Source organism: Polistes canadensis, unplaced genomic scaffold (assembly GCF_001313835.1).
Source record: "Polistes canadensis isolate GaletaPanama2010 unplaced genomic scaffold, ASM131383v1 scaffold_103, whole genome shotgun sequence".
Taxonomy (NCBI): domain Eukaryota; kingdom Metazoa; phylum Arthropoda; class Insecta; order Hymenoptera; family Vespidae; genus Polistes; species Polistes canadensis.
In genome coordinates this window covers 231,059-253,432 of record NW_014569650.1, presented here as the reverse complement: position 1 = coordinate 253,432, position 22,374 = coordinate 231,059, and the positions used below count along the sequence as shown (strand labels likewise).

At 35.4% G+C, this 22,374-nt stretch overlaps 1 protein-coding gene across 7 annotated transcripts in view; it reads left to right on the top strand.

The window, feature by feature from the left end:
* LOC106787509 (SH3 and multiple ankyrin repeat domains protein 3) overlaps positions 1-22,374 on the top strand; it is a 92,556-nt gene that overhangs the window by 28,658 nt on the left and 41,524 nt on the right. For all 7 annotated transcript variants that reach the window (XM_014749909.1, XM_014749906.1, XM_014749908.1 and 4 more), the window contains exon 2: positions 3,969-4,031. The gene's annotated coding sequence lies outside the window, so the exon portion shown is untranslated. The remainder of the gene's footprint in view (positions 1-3,968; positions 4,032-22,374) is intronic.

The window sequence follows — 22,374 nt, the reverse complement described above, 5'->3', positions numbered from 1 at the left end:
TGCATGCACGGTCTGAGTCGAAGAGAAGTCAAGTCGTTTATCTTAGTCTATCTTTCTTTCTCACTTTTACTCATCGATCGGCACCTTCTTAGAATTCTTAGGTGCACACGAGAGCTTCCTCTCTACTACCTCTGGAGAGACAATAGTCTCTTCTTCTTGTTCTTCTTATTCTTCTACTACTACGACTCCTACTACTCCCTCTTCTTCTTCTTCTTCTTCTTCTTATTCTTATTCTTCTTCTTCTTTTTCCTCATGTGTAGATAGATACCGCTTCGGTAAATGGTTCAAGGCCGATCTACTAACGTTTACTATACTATACCCTACTCTCTTCTCGTGTCTCTATTTATCGATGTTAATTAAATACTTGAAGAACGGTGCACGAGAGCGTAACACGTCCGACATACTTTTATTATATTATCCATCCACACATCTATATATTATGTGTATTATTTTATTTCAATATTTTGTCGAGACAAAAAATAATATATATCACACACGCCACGTATTATGTAATTATTTTAACTCTCTTGAGGAGTGATGACTTTGAAAGGATTGGGGTACAATTTTCATCTAATACAAAATCAGATTGACATTATTTAATATTCTAAATAAATGAATAGTTATTTAATATGTATGCAAATGTATATACTATTAAATGTTGTTCGAAACTTGGGTACCAATCATTCATCGAATAATCGAATAATATACTGGACGTCAATTTGTTCGAATAATTAGTGTAGATAAATTAATATATGAAAAGTATATAAAAAAAAGAACAATATAACAGCTAATTTAGGATAAAAGTGGCTATTATCTCACTTCGTATATATATATATATAGTTTAGAATAATTACATTTTTTCGGTGAAGGTAAAATAAAGAAAAGTAAGAGATATTAAATCGAAAATACTTTATGGGATGGATACATCATGAAGGTTCGATAATACGAATCGTTTTTGTCCCGTACGAGGGTGCAATCATGGTGTAACCTTTAATATAATCTAACCGACACGGCCGTTTCATGACCTTCGACGGCCATCCACCGACAATGATTAACCATCTGCCGTCTGCACAAAGTATCAAGCTATTGTTGTACATCTCTTCGCGATAATATTAACAAAACACGTCCTTCGCTGTATATTTATCCCTCACCCTCTCTTACCCTAACCCAACTCTCCCTCTTACCTCTTACCCTATTCTCTATCCTCTTTATATATATATATATATATTTTTTTTTATCTTTTGTTTTTCAGTATAAAATTTACCTCAACTTTCTTCCACTTCATTTGATATTATCCTACGAAGGAATGGAGAACCTGCACACCAGGGTTTAAAGTTCTTAAAGTAATTGAGCCATTAAAGAGTTCTCCGATAGATTTGTTAACGTCTCGGTACTTCACTTTTCACGTATAATACCAACGTTAGAAATCTTAATATATTGCCAGGGATAAAGATTAACTCATGTTTCCTTCGTGAATCCATATAATTTCTACGTGTCTACCTGTATACGTTTATGGAAGTTTTATCTTTTATCTGTGTGTGTGTGTGTGTGTGTGTGTGTGTGTGTGTACGATGATGGTACACCATTTCACTGCTCGAGGCTCTATTGTTGCGTACGATGTATGTACGTAAGGATCGTAAAATGCAATAATAAGAATAACAACAATGATAGTGTGTCAGAGTATGTAACGGGCTCGATGCTGAAACCTTTTTTGGCCTTGGTATTAGTTGGACTTTCATTTCATTCCTCCTTCTATTCACATTTTTCTTTTTTTTTCTATCGACATTTATTTTTTTTATACTATTTATAAAATTAATAATAATGATAATAAACCCCCTGCGGTCCTGGGGGATAAGAATAAGCCGCAGTAGTCCCTGCTTGTCGTTAAAGGCGACTAAAAGGGAAACCCTTTACGAAAAGGGTGAAAAAAATATACCTCCCCGAGAGAGATAATAATATTAATAATTTATTTTATTTATATATACACACACACATATAATATTATATATTAATATAAATTTATTTTAATATATGATACAGAATATATTTTACATAGAATGAAAGTTTTGTAGATACGTAGTGATTAGTATTACATATCCGTGCTTTTAACGTAGTTTCCTATGGAAAAGATAAAGAGATAAACTCGGGAAAAGGGAACACATATCATAATTGTTTCGTGATAAGCACTAAATTATCTTGTACGTAAATACATACACGTAGAGATATAGTAGGCGAACGAGAAAATACAATTGTGGTCGAGTATATTACGTGTTCGAGTCACGCACGATCTCGGAAAGTGTTACGTGTATGTTTACTCCGAAGTTATGATATATTTTTGAGCTATGATTAAAAGATTGCATCGTCATTTCAACGATGACGACGATTATTCATTCGCAAAATTGAAAATTACATCACTAATGTAATATACGAAAGAGAAAGAATTACAAACGCGCGAATGATATTTTATGTGAACGTACAAATGTAAAATAAGTATAATGTAACAACAAAATAATTATACAAAATTTGTTCTTTTTAAATCTTTGTAAAACACGATAATAAGGTTTGCTCAATAGTCAGTCATTTTCGAATGAAATTCAAAAGAAAAGAAAAAAAAGAAAAGAAAAGTAAACGAGAACAACGTTCTCATTCATTGGCAAAACTTTTCTTCCCTTATCGATCTTTGAAACACAATGGCAATGCCTGTGTGTCAAGTCTCGCACGTTTTTAACGCGAAGAAAGAAGCTTTGAGGGTAAAAAAAAAGGGCATACCTTTTTTCTATAGGCTAAGACCCTAATTACGTTTACCCTTTTTCTTGTTTTTTTTTTCTTTTGCAAAAGAGTTTAAGCGTTTACTCAGAAACGAAAACGAAAACTTCAATCTGTCTCGTATTCGTGCATTTATCTTATTTCGTTGTTGCGTAGCTTTTGTGAAATATAAAAAATAATTTTCTAAATATTTCCCCTCCTCCCTCTCTCTCTCTCTCTTTTTCATAGGCAACACAAAGCTGCCCTTTTTATAGTTGAATCCTAATGATCGTAACAGACATAATCGATGTTAAATCTTTTTTTTTTTTTAAAAAGAACGAACAGATATTCGAAGGACGATTTTCTGCACGATTTTTCGTCGAATTAATACCAGAACACCATAACCTGTGTGTGTGGTCTTCTCTTTCAGCACGCACGAATTTGTCAGACATTGTGTTTCCTTTTTGTCTTGAAAATGAGAGAGAGAAAGAGAGAAAGAAAACAATTTTCGTTGTTAAGGAATAAATGGGAAGAAAAAGATGCGTGTATTATTTATAAACGGTAGCATATATGAGAAAAAAAAAAAAGAAAAATATGATAAAATGTAGTTGAACAATGTTTGTCGAATATTCTAATGTTGGTAGAAAACTTGGAACAGAGTGTTTACCTTGTGCCATTAACGTTGCTAGACGACGTTTACTCGGACCTACTCGGCAAAGTTAGCCCTTTGCAGTAACAGTAAGGTAACACAAGAGTTTGTAAGGTAATATTGTGTGTCTTTCTCTGTAATCAGCTTGGGCTGTGGCACCCGTAAACGGATTAGAACGAAAACATGCTTGCGAGCTTTTGCTATGGTAACAACGATGTATTTGATATACGCGTACACACACACACACGTATGGGAATAAATCCTAATAGTATACATGGCTTCGCGTATATACACACACCTAACGTAGATCAATTATTCGTTCTATTGGATGTAGAATTTGTTGGTTAAATAAATAATTTTATGGAACGTGTCATATTAATAATAATTATTAATTCGACAAATTTTTTTGTGAAATTGTACACGCGTGTATATAAGATTTAGTCGAATTTTTTTGTTGAAGGAAATAAAGAAAGAAAGATATAGAGGGGGAGATACTTCATTGCCGATAAAGTTTAACGGTAAAATTAAAAGTAAAAAGAAATAAAACTGGGAGTTGGTTTTTTCATTGTTGCAGATGCTGCGGTCTGACAGAGTACGTTCCTCTGCATCTGGGCGGCAAGATTGCACTCCGATTATGGTGAGTTAATCCCCCCTCTTCAAATAAATTATTTATGTGATGGTTCGAACGTTTCTCGAACGTTTCTCGAACGTACGATATTCGATTTATCTCGACCAGGTATCTTCGACGTTTTTCTATAAATTCCAAATTCTACCCCTTCAGAGAGAGAAAGAAGGAGAGGGAAAGAAAAAAGAAAAACCCAACAAGCGCAGAATTATTGGTAGATAAATGTTTTCGAAAGAAAATGATTTTCTTTATTTGTATATTATTTTATTTTTCAAAAAAAGAAATATATTCGTCTCGTAGGAATGAATAATGTTCATCATTGTCAATTGGCTTTTAGTAAGGATACGGAAGGGTAACGGAAGAATCATTGTCGTTGGTTTCCGGTTTAAAAGCGTTTTGCCTTTGGCAAAAGTAGCCCTAGGTTTCTCTGTCATTCTCGAAGTTCCTATGATTCTTGACTTTTCGATTTCGATCCCTTATTGCAATAGCCAGTTTTACCCTCGAGAAATAGAAGAGGAAAGGGAAAGAGAGAAACCGAGAGGGGGATTCTTTTGATCTCGAGACAAAAGCAAAGTCCTTACGAACGATAACACCGAAAGCATGCCGTTGCTTAGCAACACGGAACCATCCTAGGACCACGACATCATCACCCTCACCAATTATAGACTTTTTCATGATCAAGTGTTTTTTTCTTCTATCCCTCTTTTTATTTCTTTTCTTCTGTTACGACCCAATAGACGAGACTTTTTAAGAATTTTTTTTCTAAGCCTCTGTTTTAATTACTCTAAGTTAATTAAATTTAGTCAGGACCACACAGGATTTTCATTTTTTAAGGATTTAATAACGATACGAATATATTCTATGGGAATTTGATTGATTTATGGTTCCGTAATTTCTTTGATTGCAATCGTAAATGTCAGTGGAGATGCCGTCTTGGCCATTTACCTAAACTACTAGAATTAGTAACTACTGGAAAAGTAGGTCTTATTTGTCTTTTGTTTAAATCCCTAAAATTTGCTTTGCTTGTCTTCCACTCGAACTACTGGAATAGTTTCACTCGTGGTCTAGTTTTATCACTGCAAACATTTTATATATATATATAGAAAAAAAAGAAGTGCTTTTTGTTACTTAACATCAATCCACTCGGAGAGAAGAACCATTTGCCAACTTTTAATAATTTCAATTTTTCTTAAGACGCGTTATTATATACAGTTTCAATTGAATTTTCTTTGCAACGATTAATAATCATTTTTCATCGTAATATCCATGAAAATGTATTTTTAATGAAGGTAGGAGAAAAACATGGGGCACAAACCGAGGTTGGTTAAGAAATAAAAGGAGGAATTTTCATTTTCGTAGGATGATGTTTAACAGGCAATCTTCGGTCTTGAAATTTACCGACGTGAGTGAAAGAAGAATGAATACTCGTGCTTCGTACTAATTAACGAGACCGAGTGAATGAGTATGAAAGAAAAATAAATAACGATCTTTCACGGTTGACTATCGGTGAAGAGTAGTTTATAATTTACGATTCATTTGAAACAACCCCCTCCTTTTTCTTTCTGCACCAAGCGTGTGCTACTTCGTTACCGTGGATAATCCGCAGATGTGTAGTCGAATTTTTTGCTTCCTACATTTTGGTATTTCTTTTTGCAAACGTCACAGGTGACACATACTGCATCTACCTATAAACGCTTCGCGTGTGATAATCCGGCATGGTGTAATTTATTGCCACCTTGTTATTGCACGCATACACACACATACACACATACATATCCATATACATTTTCTTTCTCTTATGTATTTCACGTTTGTATACCAGTATTATTATTTATCGCTATTCACTCGCGACCGATCGTTTTGATCAGGCCACTTAATAGACCGTACAACGCGGAGAATCGTTAAATCAGCTTGCGGCTCTTTAAAATCCCATTCGAGGATAATAATGAAGTGTCAAATGTGCTTTACTACCCTCTTGTCGTTTCCCATTAATTTCTATCATAGATACACACAAACTATTATTATTATTATTATACGATATTATGCTATTAATATTAATCATTTGCACATTCTAGGAGCGGAACCAACAACTCCGGACGATTTTCTTGAATTTCTTCTACACCTACGTACGAAATAATACTAATCGTTTTATTATAGGGGGAATCGCGTTTAAATTATCCGAGTGAGAAAAGGGTTTTAATAATATCATACGATATTACAAAAATTTCATAGAATTGATTGAGAGATTTGAAATCGTTAATAGATAATATCCAAACACAAATGTATAATCTCTTTTTCATAATAATATTATAATAAATGAAATGAACTCGGGGTTCCTCGCATTCTTCCATGACTCAACGACTTGGAATTTCACGACACGCGATACCAGAGCTCCGGTACAACAACCGGCAGTTTATTAACGTGGTACCGGTAACTCTCGCTGCATTAGAAATCATTCCCCTACTACTCTCTCTTTCTCTCTTAAATGCAAGATACACAAGATAGAACGAGATAGAGATAGATGGCTTATTAATGCTATTGGGCGAGGACGGACGTACGTACTTTACGCTCCAACTTAATGTGATATAAATTAAAAGATGAGATATATGACTTGAATAAATTAACGTAAACACGTATATAAGAAAGAGAGAGAGAGAGAGAGAGAGAAAGATATGTATCTTTTCAAGGTATATGATTAAACTTTGACCGTAGAACCGTTCGAAGAATTTTTACTTATATTCCATATCGAGAATATTTCACCAATAATAATAATAACAATATCATATATCCGTAATTATATATCATATATAAATAATTAAATATAATTATCTAACGATATTCATAATTCGTATTCTGAAATAGATAATATAATATTATTAATAAAACAAATGTGTCTTAGATTACAAACCAAAAAATGATTTTTTGATATTGATAACGAAAAAGAAAAAATGTATACGCGTATGGGGAAATATTTGCGAGGCATGTTTCGTTGAAGGCATCTCGTTGGTTGTACCGAACGTAGTTGTACGTATTATACCTCTAACGTCGGACAAAACCGGTCCTTTATAATTACAGAGTGTGTGCCGAGGCATCGCCATTCGCCAGAATAGAAGGGTACATACCCTGGATCACTAAATTCGCAGCGCCAACAGTTTCCTTTACTCTTTTTAGTATAGTTAGTAGTAGTCCAGAACCAGAATCAGAACCAGAACCAGACCAGACCAGACCAGAGTTGCGCAGAGAGAGTGAGAGAGAGAGAGAGAGAGAGCAACGTTCATTCTCCGATCTCTCGTTTATCTACTTAATCTTATACTTTCATCGGGAATCATCACGTATATATCAGGGCTTGTTTTATAATGATTTACTGGATATCGATATCGATCCATCTATCGATTAATTGTTTATCTCAAATACGCTTATAAAATATATTTTCAGATCGGGGCTCTATACGTGATCAATTATTAAATCCAAATCGTTACGGTCATCTCAATTGATCCATATATTGGTCATGTTCTTCTTTTATTTTTCTTTTTTTTCCTTTATGTTTATTTGTTTATCGATCAATTGTATTCGATCGACGATTATGATAATAAATTATTGATAAGTAATAAATAATGGAAAAATAAAGGAAAACAACCAAAAAAAAAGAAAGAATAATGCAGACAAGTTTATTAATGTAATTTATAGGGGAGCTTGAGAAGAAGAAGAAGTTTCGAGCTCAGTATAATCAAGCGTAGTCTCGATGATGCACGAATTGGCCCGAACGATCGCGTTTATCTTCCTATAGATTCGATCGTTTCTTCTTTTTTTTTTTTTTCTTTTGCTTAACCTTTTTAGGCCTACTTCGAGAACAACAGGCAAGTAGTTGGAATATCCCATGGATCAAAAGACTCCAGACCCGCCTAACTCATTAGTCATAATGACCGTTCGTTGTCTGGAATCAACGATTTCGCCGCCCTGTAACTGTCAGAAATTTGTAGGGCCGAATAAAAAGGGCTGACTATTATCCTGCTTCTGAATTTTTATCAACTAGTCATATATTATACATTTCTTTTTTTGGATCAATTTGAAATTCATCACTTCCACATATGGGTATTTGTCAAATTTTCATAGAATTTTTTTTACAAAGTATACTGTTGTAATCATATTATCCTCTGATCTCAGATTATCTTAAATTTTGATATAATTTTGCGAAGAAACGTTATGTTGATTTAAAGTTTGACAGATACTCGAGTAAACAATTTCATTTCTAAAACGTTGTTTGAAAATTGTTTGTTATTTACTGAATGAAGAGAGAGACGATGTGTGGGGCATGTATGCTCGGGGCAGAGTACCGCATATCGCATTTAATTAGCCACCATATGTGGCAATTAATTAAGAATTTCTCGCGTTATTGATGGTTTCACCCGAGGTGTCCATTAGTCGTTCGAACGCTCTGTTCGCCATTTTCGTAGCCTTCGTCGTTTTGCATACAAGAATAACTTACTGATTTACGACACTGAAAGAGTAACGGAGAAGGAGAATTCTGCAAAGGAAAGAGAAGGAAGGAAAAAGAGAGAGAAAGTAATTCATAAATTAAAAGAAAGAAAGAACAGAAAAAAAGTGCACAATAATTTATTATACCAATTATTGACAAATGATAATTAAATGAATGATTACGTATCTTTGTAATTTTTTCTTTTTGTAGTCAAATTAAAGGGACATTATTAGACCGGAACAAACGGGAAACACATTGATAGAAAATATTCCAAATAATAATTGATTGATGTTAATAAAACTTAGATTTGGTTGGAATATTTTGGTGAATTTGATTGGAAGATGTTGTTGTTGTTGTTTTTTGCGTTGGGAAGATTACTAGTATGTCCGAAGGAGGTTCGGGTAGTAGAGTAGAATTCCATTGCGATCGAAGTTGCGCATACCGTTGCTCTCTCGCACGATAACCGGTAATAGGCTGGACGTACGGCGGTAACAGTAACAGTATAACTGACCTACAGACTGCCGTCAGCAGCAGCAGCAACAGCAGCAACAGCACCAGCACCAACATCCAGCACCCAGCAGCCAGCATCCAGCACCCAACAGTACTACTACCACCATAGTACACCTGGATGCTCCGTGAACGAAACGAACGGATCGGAACTCTCCAAGTGTACACGCGAGAAACGCCAGGGAAATTTACGTTCGGTGCAATCGACCGATAATGCGAATCGTGGAATTCTCGATTGGAGTTACACTATAACCCATTATATATGTATATAACGTATATGTAAATATCTGGAACGTTTAAGTATACGAGTAAAACGACGAGTTATAGTTCACCCTGTTTGAGTTACGACCGAAGATTGCTATAGATTAAACGCGTCGTTCTTATTCTTTTTTGTTTTTTTTTCTTTTTCCTTTTCTCCTTCTTTCGTACTTAGGAAATCATTTTTATGACAAATTTTGAAGTATGGTTAACGGTAGTAATAGGGGAGAGGGGCAGGGGTAATTATTTCGATAAGAACGATTAGTCGGCGAATTTTGTTCAACTGGACAATTAGTTTTAGGAAAAAAGGAAAACATTTTCGAGTTTAACTCTCTAACAGTACAACGTAGAAATAATATCTCTCCGGTGTCCGGTGATTTATCGTTAGGAGAACTCGATTAACCGTATCCGATCTTCTTTTCGTTATGCTCCTCGAAAATCATTTTTTTTTTTTTCTTTTTTTTTCGAGAAAAATTCTCTCAAGTTAACTAACGGTAAAATACCGTAGTAAATATCTCGGAAGAACTCTCTCTCTCTCTCTCTCTTTCTTAATGGGCAACAATTTATTAGAAGTGAACTCGATTAAACCACGTCGATTTCGTATATACGCGTATAATGATTTTTCTTCTGTTGTAATTTTCAAGTAAACTAACGGTATATTTCGCGTAGAAATATAACCCCCCCCCCTAGATGTCAATTAATTAAAATGACTTTCGAGGAAACTCGATAAATCAATAACACATCGATTATTCCTTTATCCTTTTGTAAAATGATTCGTATATATGAAAAAACAAAATTTGAAATAAACTTAAAATGTATAATGAAACGTAAAAAAGTAGTAACATGTTTAATAGCAAATTTATTATAATAAAACTCGTTATCTAGCCTACCTCCTTACCTTACCCAACTTCGATCGATTCATTTATGTAGATTTACTACCGCTACTAACATTACTACCAACACGAACGACCTAATTATTTACTCGTGCATGTCGAGGTAGGTAGTAGCTAGCTAGCTAGCTTTTGATCTCCCTGAATTCTGTAATTCACACTTCCCTTTTCAAAGAAGGAAGATAAAGCTCGGTGCTTTTTGGTTCCCATATGTTTCCAAGTTGAACGATACTACTGGAGGGTATTCGTTAGGTTTCCTTACTCGTCGTAAGCGTAGTCGAATGCCTGCAATAATTGCGTTCTTCGCAAGAGAATAGTATAAAAGGACTGTGTGTGCAGTCTCCACTCCAATCGTTCCATTTGTGGAACGCACACACTTCCTTTCTCTCTCTTTTCAACTATCTATCTATCTATCTATCTATCTAACTTTATCTATCCTATTCTACGTTCTTTCTCGAACGGGCTTTTGCAATTACCACGAGTTTCTGCTTACTTCAAATTGATGTCTATTGTGCTGAACAGTGTAGAGATGCTTTTCTAATATCTTAAATTCATTGCTTGCAATTAGAAAATATTTCTTCTTAATCTCTCAGCCTAAATTTTATAGATCTATTTATAAGGATCTTGATCGAATGGAAAAAAAAATCAAAACAGTTTGCGTGTATTAATGCCGAAGCATGAGGTAACGGATTGTATGTAATCTACTACAATCGAGTAGGATGCTAGAGAAAATACCGTGGGACTGATTCGAGCTAACTGATCGAGGGATAAGAAAGCATATACATATAACTCTAGTAAATATATAAATGTACTAATACATATGTATATAACAACTTCCTTTCGTTTCCTGTTATTTTGATTGTGAAATTAAGGAAAATATAAGAAAATCTTTTATTTATTTATAGAGTTCACTCGCGTCAAATCTTTAGAGATTCTCAAGTCAAATTCATATTTCATATTCGGTAATTTTTCTATATACATACATACATATTTAATAATTTTTTTTGATGTAAAATAATATTTCTTTTTCTCATACAATGCAAATGTCTTCCTATTTTTAAAAGGAATACTGTCTCGCATTGAATTTTCGCTGAGTTAGAGGAGAAGAAAGGTGTTATGTTCTTTTCTCATTAAAGTATGCATTCCGCATACTACGGTACGTGACATAATCGACAGGACACGCGTGTACAATAGTGCTATTGTCCATGAACAATGTAATACATCAAGAAGAGGAGGTTCGAGTGGAAAATTCAACATCACTTTTCTTCTATCCCATCGATTGAATTTCAGGACGTTGACTTTCTTTCTTCTTTCTCTCTCTTTTTCTACTTTTATTTCTATTTCTATATTTTTTATTTTCTTGCAAAAACTATTCCCTTATATTCTATTGTTATCTTTCGATCTATCGAACGATTGGTCCCTGTGGTCGAAGATTTGCAAGATCGTTTTTTTGTTCCTTTTAAGGTTTATCGTCGAATGAATTTCTGGGTTGAGTTTATCCGAGTCTTCTTTTTCAAAGGAAAAAAGGGACACATGTATTTTATTTGTAAAGTTTCCGAGATTTCCCTTGGGTACTTGAATGACCTAGATAAATCGTTGAATCATCTCCAGGGATTCCATCTTTCATACTAAAAGAGAGAGAGAGAGAGAGAGAGAGGAAGGATGAGAGAATGAGGGGGTGGAGAGATCAGACGATTTGTTGCAATTACATACCTGATGGTTCACACTTACCTAGAGACTACTACATATGCATAGAGATAGTAGGACATCAAAGCACGATATTGGAAGCTTGCCTAAAGCTTACCCAAAGGAGTATGAATGTTCTATAGGGTGTAAGAAAAAAAAAAGAAATCTATTTTGCATAGATACCAGCCTAAGTTCTAACTTTATATATATATTTTGTTTTTTTCTGAGCCTGACATTAAATCTCTTTTTAATAATCGTCAAGAACAATTAGAAAATATGATAAAATCGAGCAATCTATTATCGTATAGATAACTGTGTTATTATTATTATTATTATTATTATCGTTAGAACTGACAATGAGTGTAACTATCGTCGAGTAGTTCCGGTTTCGTACACACCGAAGAACGTGAGTATCTTCTTCTCGGAGTTTCAATTAGATTTGGTCATAATAATGCTTGGTCTGGATGAGGTTTGATGACCCTTAGGACCCCAGAAGAGGAGAAGATATCTACCCCGAAGGGTCCAGGCCTTTTCCTTCCACCTTCGTGATACCGAGTTGTTAGTCACGGTGTTTCCGGGTTGCAGGACGAGATTCTTTCTAGCGATCACGACGTGTCACGCCATTGCTCTCATCTCTCTCTCTCTCTCTCTCTCTCTCTTTCTCTTTCTCTTTCTTTTCTCCTTCTTCTTCTTTCTTTCTTTCTTTCTTTGACACGACTGTCCTTTTCTCTCTCTCTCTTTTTTCATTGCACTGGTATACAGTCATCTATTTTAAACGACCATGTTCTACGGTCGCCTCGGGTTGATTTCTCAGCAATGTACAACAGAAAGAGAGAGAGAAAGAGAGAGAGAGAAGAGAGAGAAGGGGACTGGTTGCTACAATTACAAGTGCAATCCTTTTTACGGAGGTTGAAAAAGAATTGTACAAATTTTTTTACTGCCATCTTTTTCTCTTTTTTTTTTTCTAGTTAAATTGTATCCCTTAGATTATCCCTTACAATTTATATTTTTCCCCCTCACCCCTCGGACTAAAATTATAATTCGAAAAGACCTTCGATTGTTTTTCTTTTCTATCTAATTACTCAGATAAAATAATAATGGTAAATCCTTCTAGTTTGAATTCTTGATAGTTGGATCACATATAAGCGGTTAGAGTATATTGTATTATAATTATGATTATAGGTAAAAGGCATGGACCACAAAATCCGGTTCGGCGGATGCTGTCATCCCGAATCCCAAGTGGTCTGTCATGAAAGATCGTTTCTGCATCGTTGATTTAAAAGGCTACAGAGAAGCCCGACAACGACGTTTCTTCATCTTTCATTTAATCTTATATCTTATGATTTTTTTCTTCCTCTCGTTGATCTAATTTTTGTCATCATTTTGATCCTTTTTCTATTTAATTCATCGATCCTCACAAATGGAAATAAGTATAGTAAATATATCATCGAGGGAGAGGGAGAGAGAGAGAATTTGATCCGATTGAAATGGATTTCCCATCAAAGGAAAATTTTCAATTCCTCCTACGTGTGCTTTGCGTGTATGTTTTGCACATGTGATTATTCATTATTTCATAATTATGATTATTATTATTAATCCTATCAATGTATATATTGAATTAAGAATAATTTAACAATTAACATGTCGTTTGAAATGATTGTGTTATACAAACGAAAACGTATGAGCAGAATACTCGCGTAATCGAACGTTTTTTCTTTTTTTTTTTTTTGTTTAATCACAATTGCAGTTTTGCAATTTTCGTTATATTCTTGCGACCATTGCAATTGCCAGCAATCGCAATAATTTCCTTCAAGATGGTTAATTAGGGCGAACGATAAATCTGTTTTTATTTTCCCCATTACCGTTTTATAGTCTTTCTCATTCGTTCTTTCTCTCTCTTTCTCTCTCTCTCTTGTATGCCTGGAAAATACGGTCGACTAAAGCATCTCGTATGTTCATTTTCTTCGATAGGTGCCTCGAGGTACTTGATCTTGTCATACGGCCCTTAAACCACCCTACATATCAATACACACACACACACACACAGACACAAACGTGCATCATTTTTACTGCAACGTTTCGTTGGCTTCTACCAGTTACCATTGACTTCACTTTTGTCTTTCTATTTTTCTTTCCCTTCTTTGTTTTGCATTTACCCTTCCGTATTTTTTTCTTTTTTTTTTTTTTTTTGAAAGAGCAAACTTGTATATTCTTACCTGTCATTATTTAATCAATTTCTATGAGTAATTAACTTCAGGAAATAAAATGAATTAGAGTATTTTCCACGAAAAAAATTGGTTGGTAAAAACATAAAATGATAATTGTAGAACAGGGATAACACAGGATAGCAGGATTAAAGTGAAAATGACTATATTGCAAGGATAATAACAGGATCGTAATAAAACTTGCTAAACCTGCTATTTTTCGTTCTACAACGTGCAATGTTAATTACGGGGGATACGTAGTTTTAATGGCCCAAAAAATGCAATGTCAATTCCGGAACGGTAAATTTTAATTGTTAAAGTGCAGCGTAAATTCCGAAAATGAAATGAAAAATCTAAAAGAGAAAAAGGAAGGAAGGAAGGAAGGAAGGAAGGGTTCGGTGGGGGCGGATGGGGGAAACTTTAGATATTCGAAATTTCAAAGTTTGAAGTTGTCCCGTGAAAGAAGTAAGAGGAAACAACAAAAAAAAAAAAAAAGAAAAAAAAAAGAAGAAAGAGCAGCGTTCTGTACGTTTTAAGTGGAACGACGGAAAAATTTATACGACGAGTTCAAGTTGAGGATAATAATACGGACTAACACTCCCCTTTTAGATCTTCACTCTCTCTCTTTCTCTCTTTCTCTCTTTACTTCTATTCTGCACTTCTCACTTTTCTATCTCTTTATCCCACCTCCTCTCCCTCTCCCTTACCCTTTTTTTCTTTCTCTTTTCCTCTCTTTTACTCTCACACTTTCGTCCTTTCTATCGCCATTCTGTCTCTCACACCCTCTCACTCACTCTCAGTAGGATCAATAGTCTGGACTAGAACAGGGCCGTATATCTAGGGTGGTATATGTCGGGAGACTTGCATTTTTCCTCCCCCCTTCTCGTAAGATTAAACATTTTTGTAAATATATATTTTGTAATTGTTTTGCGCGAAAAAATTGATCGACGGGAATCGTTCCAATGAATTTTTTGATCATTTCATTATTTTCAATCCTGAAATATAAAATAATCGGAATAGATGGACAATCGTATTATTAAATTTGGGCTGAGTAGTAATAGAAAAAATATCGAATTGGAAAAGCGGAGATGATTGGAAAGAATGTACGTTAAATTTATCAAGTTCTTTCGTAGTAATCGAATATTTAATTGACTATTAAATCAAAGTCGATAGTAGGATCTAATAGTTAATAACTGTCACTATTTATTATCTCCATAAACTTTGTTATGGCATGCAGAAGTTCGTTAATACGATCGAAACGATCGACTAAGTAGTCTCTTGTGCATTTGCGAACATGCGAATGGAGTAAGATAGAAATATATATATATATGTATATACGTGTATATAGGGGTCTGCTTACGTATGGAACAACGTACAAGGTACGCTTAATGCAATTACGTTTAACGAAGTAGTCCATTTCTGTACTAATTAACGGTGGGCCTGGTCCAACGATCGACCTTGTTAGATAGATCGTTTAAGGTTCGTTTCTCTTGCAATATCCCTTTGATAATCCTTCGCGAAATTGCCCTATTGCAATTTTTCATATTAATCTGATATAACCATATTATAATTGTCGTTTTGACAGATACGATAGTTCCAATTATTAATCATTATTACACCTCCGATGGTTTATATATACTATTACTCTGTCTGCATCATCAGTTCCCATTGATTTATACTAATTACTCGACAACTCGGTAAACAGGTAACATAACAACACGTTTTATTATTTTCAACGAAATTGGATAATAAACACTTCCGCATTAATTTCCGTTCAATTTTCTCTCTTTGGGGAAACAGATGAAAGATGTTGTGTTACAGCTGTTGAAAAGTTTATACACATTGTGCCGAATGAATCCATGGTTATAGAAGTTAGAAGCCGACATTAGGCGAACGGAACAATCGAGTTGGCTAAGATATCGCTTCGTTATATCCGACAGGGTTTAACTTGGTTGCGAGCGATGCATTGTGGCACCGGCATTCGTGTTCCATTAAAGTTCTTGCTAAATGACAGCCAACAACGAAGACTTGATTCTCATGAGGAAATGAGAGAGAGTAGGAGATCTGTTCCACCGTCTGTCTCTTTCATTCTTCATATTACACGCATACATACTTCAGTTTACGTTCCAATTCAAACGACAGAAGTGGCCAAACGAGAAAAGAGAGAAGAGAGAAGGAAGGGATCATCTACTTGGAATACTTACTGGCACGTGGCAAAAATAAACGAGATAATAAACAAATGAGATAAGTGATACCAATCCCGCAAGACTTGCATCGTACTCGCGATCTCAAGGGGTTTTGGTTTTGATTCGATCAGACTTTAAACGTTTCTACATTTCTTTTTAGACAGTATTAACTGCTACTACGTTTCCTTCCTTTATTTTTATGTATCCATGGATGATAATTGAGTTTTATATTATTCAAAGTACACTCTCGTTCGTTTTTAAAAACTCGATTTAGATGCAATACGTTGTTGACAAACGTTGTTGTGTTTTGATTAAATAATAATATTTCTTTGTTTATATTTGAATTTTTGACAAGATCGATATAAAACAGTCCTTTTAAGATACCTCGTTAAGATAATAGAATATCATTTTAACTAGTTCGGATTAGATAACGGTGATTAATTAAATGACTATAAGTATAGGTATACTTGCTTACAACTACTCAAGAGCGCGTGTACGCTTTATCTCGAAAGGGCTCGTGGTCTCTCTCTCTCTCTCTCTCTCTCTCTCTCTCTTGCATATTGAAATAACGTTGATTAGATTGAAAACTTTTCATCGATCGCGACTAATAATAACTAATAACAATATATCGCAAACGCTTTTGATTTTTTTTATTTTTTATTTTCTCCCATCTCTCGACGAAACAAAAATAGAAATTATTTTTACTTAGAACGAAATATCAATTACGCGTGTTATTCCCTTTGCATACAATATTTCTGTTTAATTATCGTACTAATTAGATTAATTAATTATAGTCCTGGAGATATGGAGAAATTTCGTATAATCTTTTTCTTCTTCTTATTCTTCTTCTTCTTCTCCTTCTTCTTATGAAGTATGCAATTTGTGGCACGTGGTAGCAACTCGTTATGTGAGAAAGATAGAGAGATAGAGAACGACCTTCGTCCTTTGGAAACCGTATGCCGGCTGGTGGACGAACAACGTCCTTGAATCCTTCTCCTCCTCCTTTTTTTTTTTTTTTCCTTCTCCTATTTTTTCCTTTTTTTTTTTCTTCCTCCTTTCGTATTTTTTCCTTCCTCATCCATGCACTGTTCCTCTTGCACACTCCAGCTAGCAGACGATATTTACTTTTTTATTCTTTTTTCTTTTTTTTTTAAACATTTTTTCCCTTCCTTTTCTTTCCTATTCGATGCGAACAACGACGAGAGGGAAACACGATCCTTTGCAGGCTCCGCTGTTGAACTTTCATCTCTTATCTCTCCCTCTCTCTCTCTCTCTCTCTCTCTCTCTCTCTCTCTCTCTCTCTCTCTCTCTCTCTCTCTCTTTGTATCTTTCTACGTGAGATTCAAGTGCAACGATACAAAAAAGCAGATGAGAAGGAAGAGAAACGATTTTTTTTTCTTTTTTTTTTACTTTCGAGATAGTTCTCCTTTCCAAATGAAGTTAATTTCCTGACGAGCAACCCCCATTCTCCCTCCCCTCTCTTCCCGCGACCCTAATCATTAAAACTTATCAGAAAAATATCTCGTATACCTCCCCCCCTTCATTTAATTTCACATTAATTTATTATAATTATACTAGAACGAGATAACTCGATACATTATTAGATACCGATAATTTTCTATTAAATATAATGAAACATTTATTACGGGACATTTAATGAATGACAAAAAAAAAAGAATTCGAAAGGTCGAAAATGAAAGATGCTTTGTAAATTATTCAACGATCTTTGCAAATTAGTAGTCGAACTTTTTGAACCCCTTTGGCTGATCCGAAAAAAAGCAGCAAGAGTGGAAACATAATTGAAGGAAAGTATAAAAAAAATGGTCGGATAATTTTAGAGTCGTGGGAAGGGGGTAGTCACACCAACGAGGGTGGGAGGAAGGGACGATGGAAGGGCCATCGTAGGGGGCTAGCTGGCTGTCATTAAAGCTTTATCGGTGAGTCGTGAGATCGTTGAAAGTTCGCTGCTCCGCTTAATTAAAAAGAGGCTTTCTTTGATATTGCAGTGGTGTTGGTGGTGGTAGGCATATCTCTATCTCTTTCCTGTCCCATTTTGTTCATTCTCTTCTTCTGCTTCATCCTCTTTCGGGGTCATAGGTCGAAGGGCAGACAGGTCGTGGTTGAAGGGATTTAAGGGAATTACCAGCGAGTGGGCTCGATGTAATCTCGCGAAAATCCTCAGACAGGAAAGACCGAGAAATAACGAGATCTAAAAGAAGAGGTAGAGCTGAAGGAGAAATGGTTGAGGGGGTACTGCTGGTGGTGGTGAGGGTGGGGGTAGTAAGGTTGAGGGCTAATAACATAGTCAGTAACAAATTTTAATTCATACAACTACATACGTTAGATTAAAATTGATGCAATATTATTAGAGAAACATAAGATTTAATTAAAATTACTTAACAACGGGGAAGGGGATCAAGATTCTACGGTGTTAACTACAAAAATGATCTAATTTTTCATGAGAGAGATAGAGAGAGAGATATATATTATATTTTCTTCTAGGTTAGTCAATATTTGATGATAAGATTGATGGATCAATTTCGTTGACACGGGTACAAGCGATATTATAGGCGTATACTTGTTTATGCATATTCATTTGATCTTTCATCAGCATGATTGATAGATAGCTAAGAGAAAAATAACGACTCGAATTTCTACCTAAAACGTTTTCTATTTTTGAAATTCAAGGTCGATCGATTTAACGTTCTTATTCGGCCTGCCAAAAACTAATCGTGTCAAGATTTTCTGCACTTATCATAAATTTTATTCTATTGGATTGCAATAAATCGTTGAAAGATGAAGAAAATTGCATCGAATTTCTTTTCTTTCTTTCTTTTTCTTTCTTATAAGAAGATTACTATATCTATAAAGATTTTCTCTTTCACAATGTGAGAACATAAAGTATTACCTAACTCTGATATTACTGTCCCTTTCTACTTACATATACTATGGTATAGTATTGCGGAATATAGGATGTAGGATGGATCGAAAGCAAGGTGGTTTTAGTACCGGGATTCGGGCTTTCGGGTCAGTAAGGGTCATACCAACGTTCTATTCTATTCGAGCAAGGGTTTCTAACTAGGTACGGTGAACTCAGGACCGTACGAATTACCTTAACAACGCGTTTCCTACATTAAATACAAATCCTATAGTTGGTCAAGTTTTGAAAGAATACATTTGACGTTTTAGAATGGAAGATGATGATAATGATAGTGTTGGTAATAACAAATATAACGATGAGTATAATAAAGTAAGTGGTGCACAAAGTGGGTAGTGGTGGTGGTGTTAGGTAAAGATGAAACGTAACAAACGATACGGAAATAAATAAACAGTTTGAACCCTGGAGAAACTGAGGGATCGATAAAGCTCAGAAAAGCACAGGAACGACACGAAGGTCCATAGGAAAGGGTATAGAACATAGCCGGCAGCATCAGAAGCAACAGCAGCAGGAGGAGGAACGGTAACAGCAGCAGAAGCAACGTCGGCTGGATCAGTGGCCATGCAACCACAGCAACTCTTTCTCTTTCTTTCTTTCTTTCTTTCTCTCTCGATTGGTAAGCGTCGACTGCATCAGGCACCCCGCTGCCACACTGACTCTGATATACTCTCGAGATATCCGGGCAAGATTTAGTACATCCTTTTGCCAGCTGCCCCGCAGAAAATCTACACTGGGAATCTCCCTTACAACCGATCGAAATGTTTCTCCTGTCCTTGAAATGAATACCATGGGTGGGAAAACAAGGTGAGCCTCGATACGATTGCAACGAGAGTATTCGTTTCTTCCTACGTTCTAACCTTCTTTATTTCTCTCTCTCTCTCTCTCTCTCTCTCTCTCTCTCTCTCTCTTTTATTTCTTATTCTTATTATTCTTATTCTTATTCTTGGCAACCCCGAACGATAGCACCACGATTTCGTGCCTCGAGAAATAGAGAAACTCCGTAGGAGGATTCTTTCCTATATCGTTATCTCTTTTACACTTTTTTCTCTTTCTCTTTCTCTTCCCTTACCTAGCTTTCTGATAGGTCATTAACCTGGAAATATGAAATAGGGATGATATTTTATCATCGAGTTAAACTCTTAACGAATGTCGGGCTAAACGTTTCGTCAGATTTGTCGGCAGGCGATAAGGGTAAGAAATTTTTCACACCTCCCTCGGGGATTATGGGGAGAAAAATAAATTAGAGGTAGTAGTAGTAGTAGTTGTAGTTTTTCTTTTTCTTTTTTTTTGTTGATTGCAAGGATAACAATCCGGTGCAGAAAAAAATATTCGCACAAATTTCGGACCATCTCGTGGATGATAAATCTTACTTAGGAGCTATTGTTAAATATCTCTGAGGGGGTGAAAATAAAAAAAAAATAAAAAGGAAAAGAAGAAAAAACAGCGATCTCCACCGATCCTTCTTGTCCTCCACGTCGTTTGCAAAGTCCAATGGTCTGGATTGACTTCGAAGTTCAGCTGAAAAGAATTAAATTTTAAGTAGAGACAAACTTTTTCTTTTTCTTTTTTTTTCTTTAGCCAGGGTCCCGTGCGTGTGTATGTTTCAGATCAATTTGATGAGGGGGTTGGAAGATGGAAGAAGAGTTCAAAGAACTCGTCTGTTCATTTTTATTTAGCCTTTTAAGATATATCCTTCTCTTTTATCCTCCTGACGAGTTCGGCTTCGTCAAAAGAATCTCTGAGAGAAAGAGAAAGAGAGAAAGAGAGAGAGTCCTTTTACTAATTTTTTTTCTCTATCTCTTTTTCGCCCCTGGCATTGGCTTTAAATGCAAATTTTTCTGTTGGCCAACACCTGACACGTTGAAACACGTTGGTGTTAATTTTTCAGCATCCATCGGATCATCTAAAGATGATTTTTTTCTTCTTCTCATCACCGAGAGATAAATCTTCTAAGCTTATGATCTATCGGTTATGCTGTTATAGTGTGTGTGTGTTTATCAAATTTCACCCTACATTACATTTGGGATTTTTCGATTTTTGCAATTTTAATTTATCAATCATCGTCATTGTCACCATTAAAACGTAATCTTGTTTCGTTTCAAAGAACGTACAAATAGATAACAAATTCGGTTTGATTTTAGGCAGATGTTCTCTATGGAAACGTCAAATACTAAACAAATTAGTGATTCGTTGGTACTTGGTAAAGTGGCTAAACACAATTAGAATTAGAATTCCCTCGACACAATGTCCACTTACGGATTGATCAAATTGTTCCCCCCTAAATCGTTCGCTTTGTCTAGTATTTTTCAACGTCGTTCAACAGTTAGTTTCACCAGAGTGTCAACCAGGAATTAAGTGAACAGTAAATTTCGCAGTAAAACAGAGAGAGAGAAAGAGTATGCGTGTGTTTGTATTAATGTATGTACGTGTATGTTTGCATGTAGTATACTCGTTTCTCTGAACACCACCCACACGTAAATTCACGTAGCTGTTCTTGTAAGTTCATGAATAAAAAATTGGAAAGAGGAGTCATCGGGGTGGTCCTCGTACTTTCTCTTATAGTCTCTCTTTCAATTCCTTTCATTTATGGACCCTTCCAGAGAGAGAGAGAGACCAGTCTGACGAAAAGAATCAAATCATAATTCATATAAAATTAAAAAAGAATAAAAATGATTGGAAAGTCGATGATAATAATCGAATAAACGGGGACAATTGTTGCCGTCAACACAAACATTTTCCTCTTCTCTTTGGTTTCCCACTCTGCGTGCATTCTGCGTGCATATGAGAGAACGAGTACGACTCATGGGGGGTTTAGAAAGTATCCTGTATCTGTATTGGTTAGTGAATTAAAAGGAAAGAAAGAGACGCAGAGACAAAGTTAGTATGTGTGTGTGTGTGATAGTAAAATAAATGCATGTGAATGAGCGAATAGAGAAAGATCCAATGTATGGGTTTTGCGTATGTATAACTGAGGAAATGAATGGATGTGTGTGTACGTGTGTATATAAAACGAGGAGGAGTCAAGAGAGCTGGGCTAAATCTTCAAAAGAAAGAGGAAAGAGGATGAAGAGAAAGAGAAAGAGAAAGAGAGAGAGAGAGTCAGACAGGTAGAGAGCGAGAGTGAACCCGAGGATGAGGAGTAGGAAGAGTTGGAGTTGTAGGAGGAGGGATGAGGGGGAGGGTAAAAGCAAGCCGCCGACACCATGGAA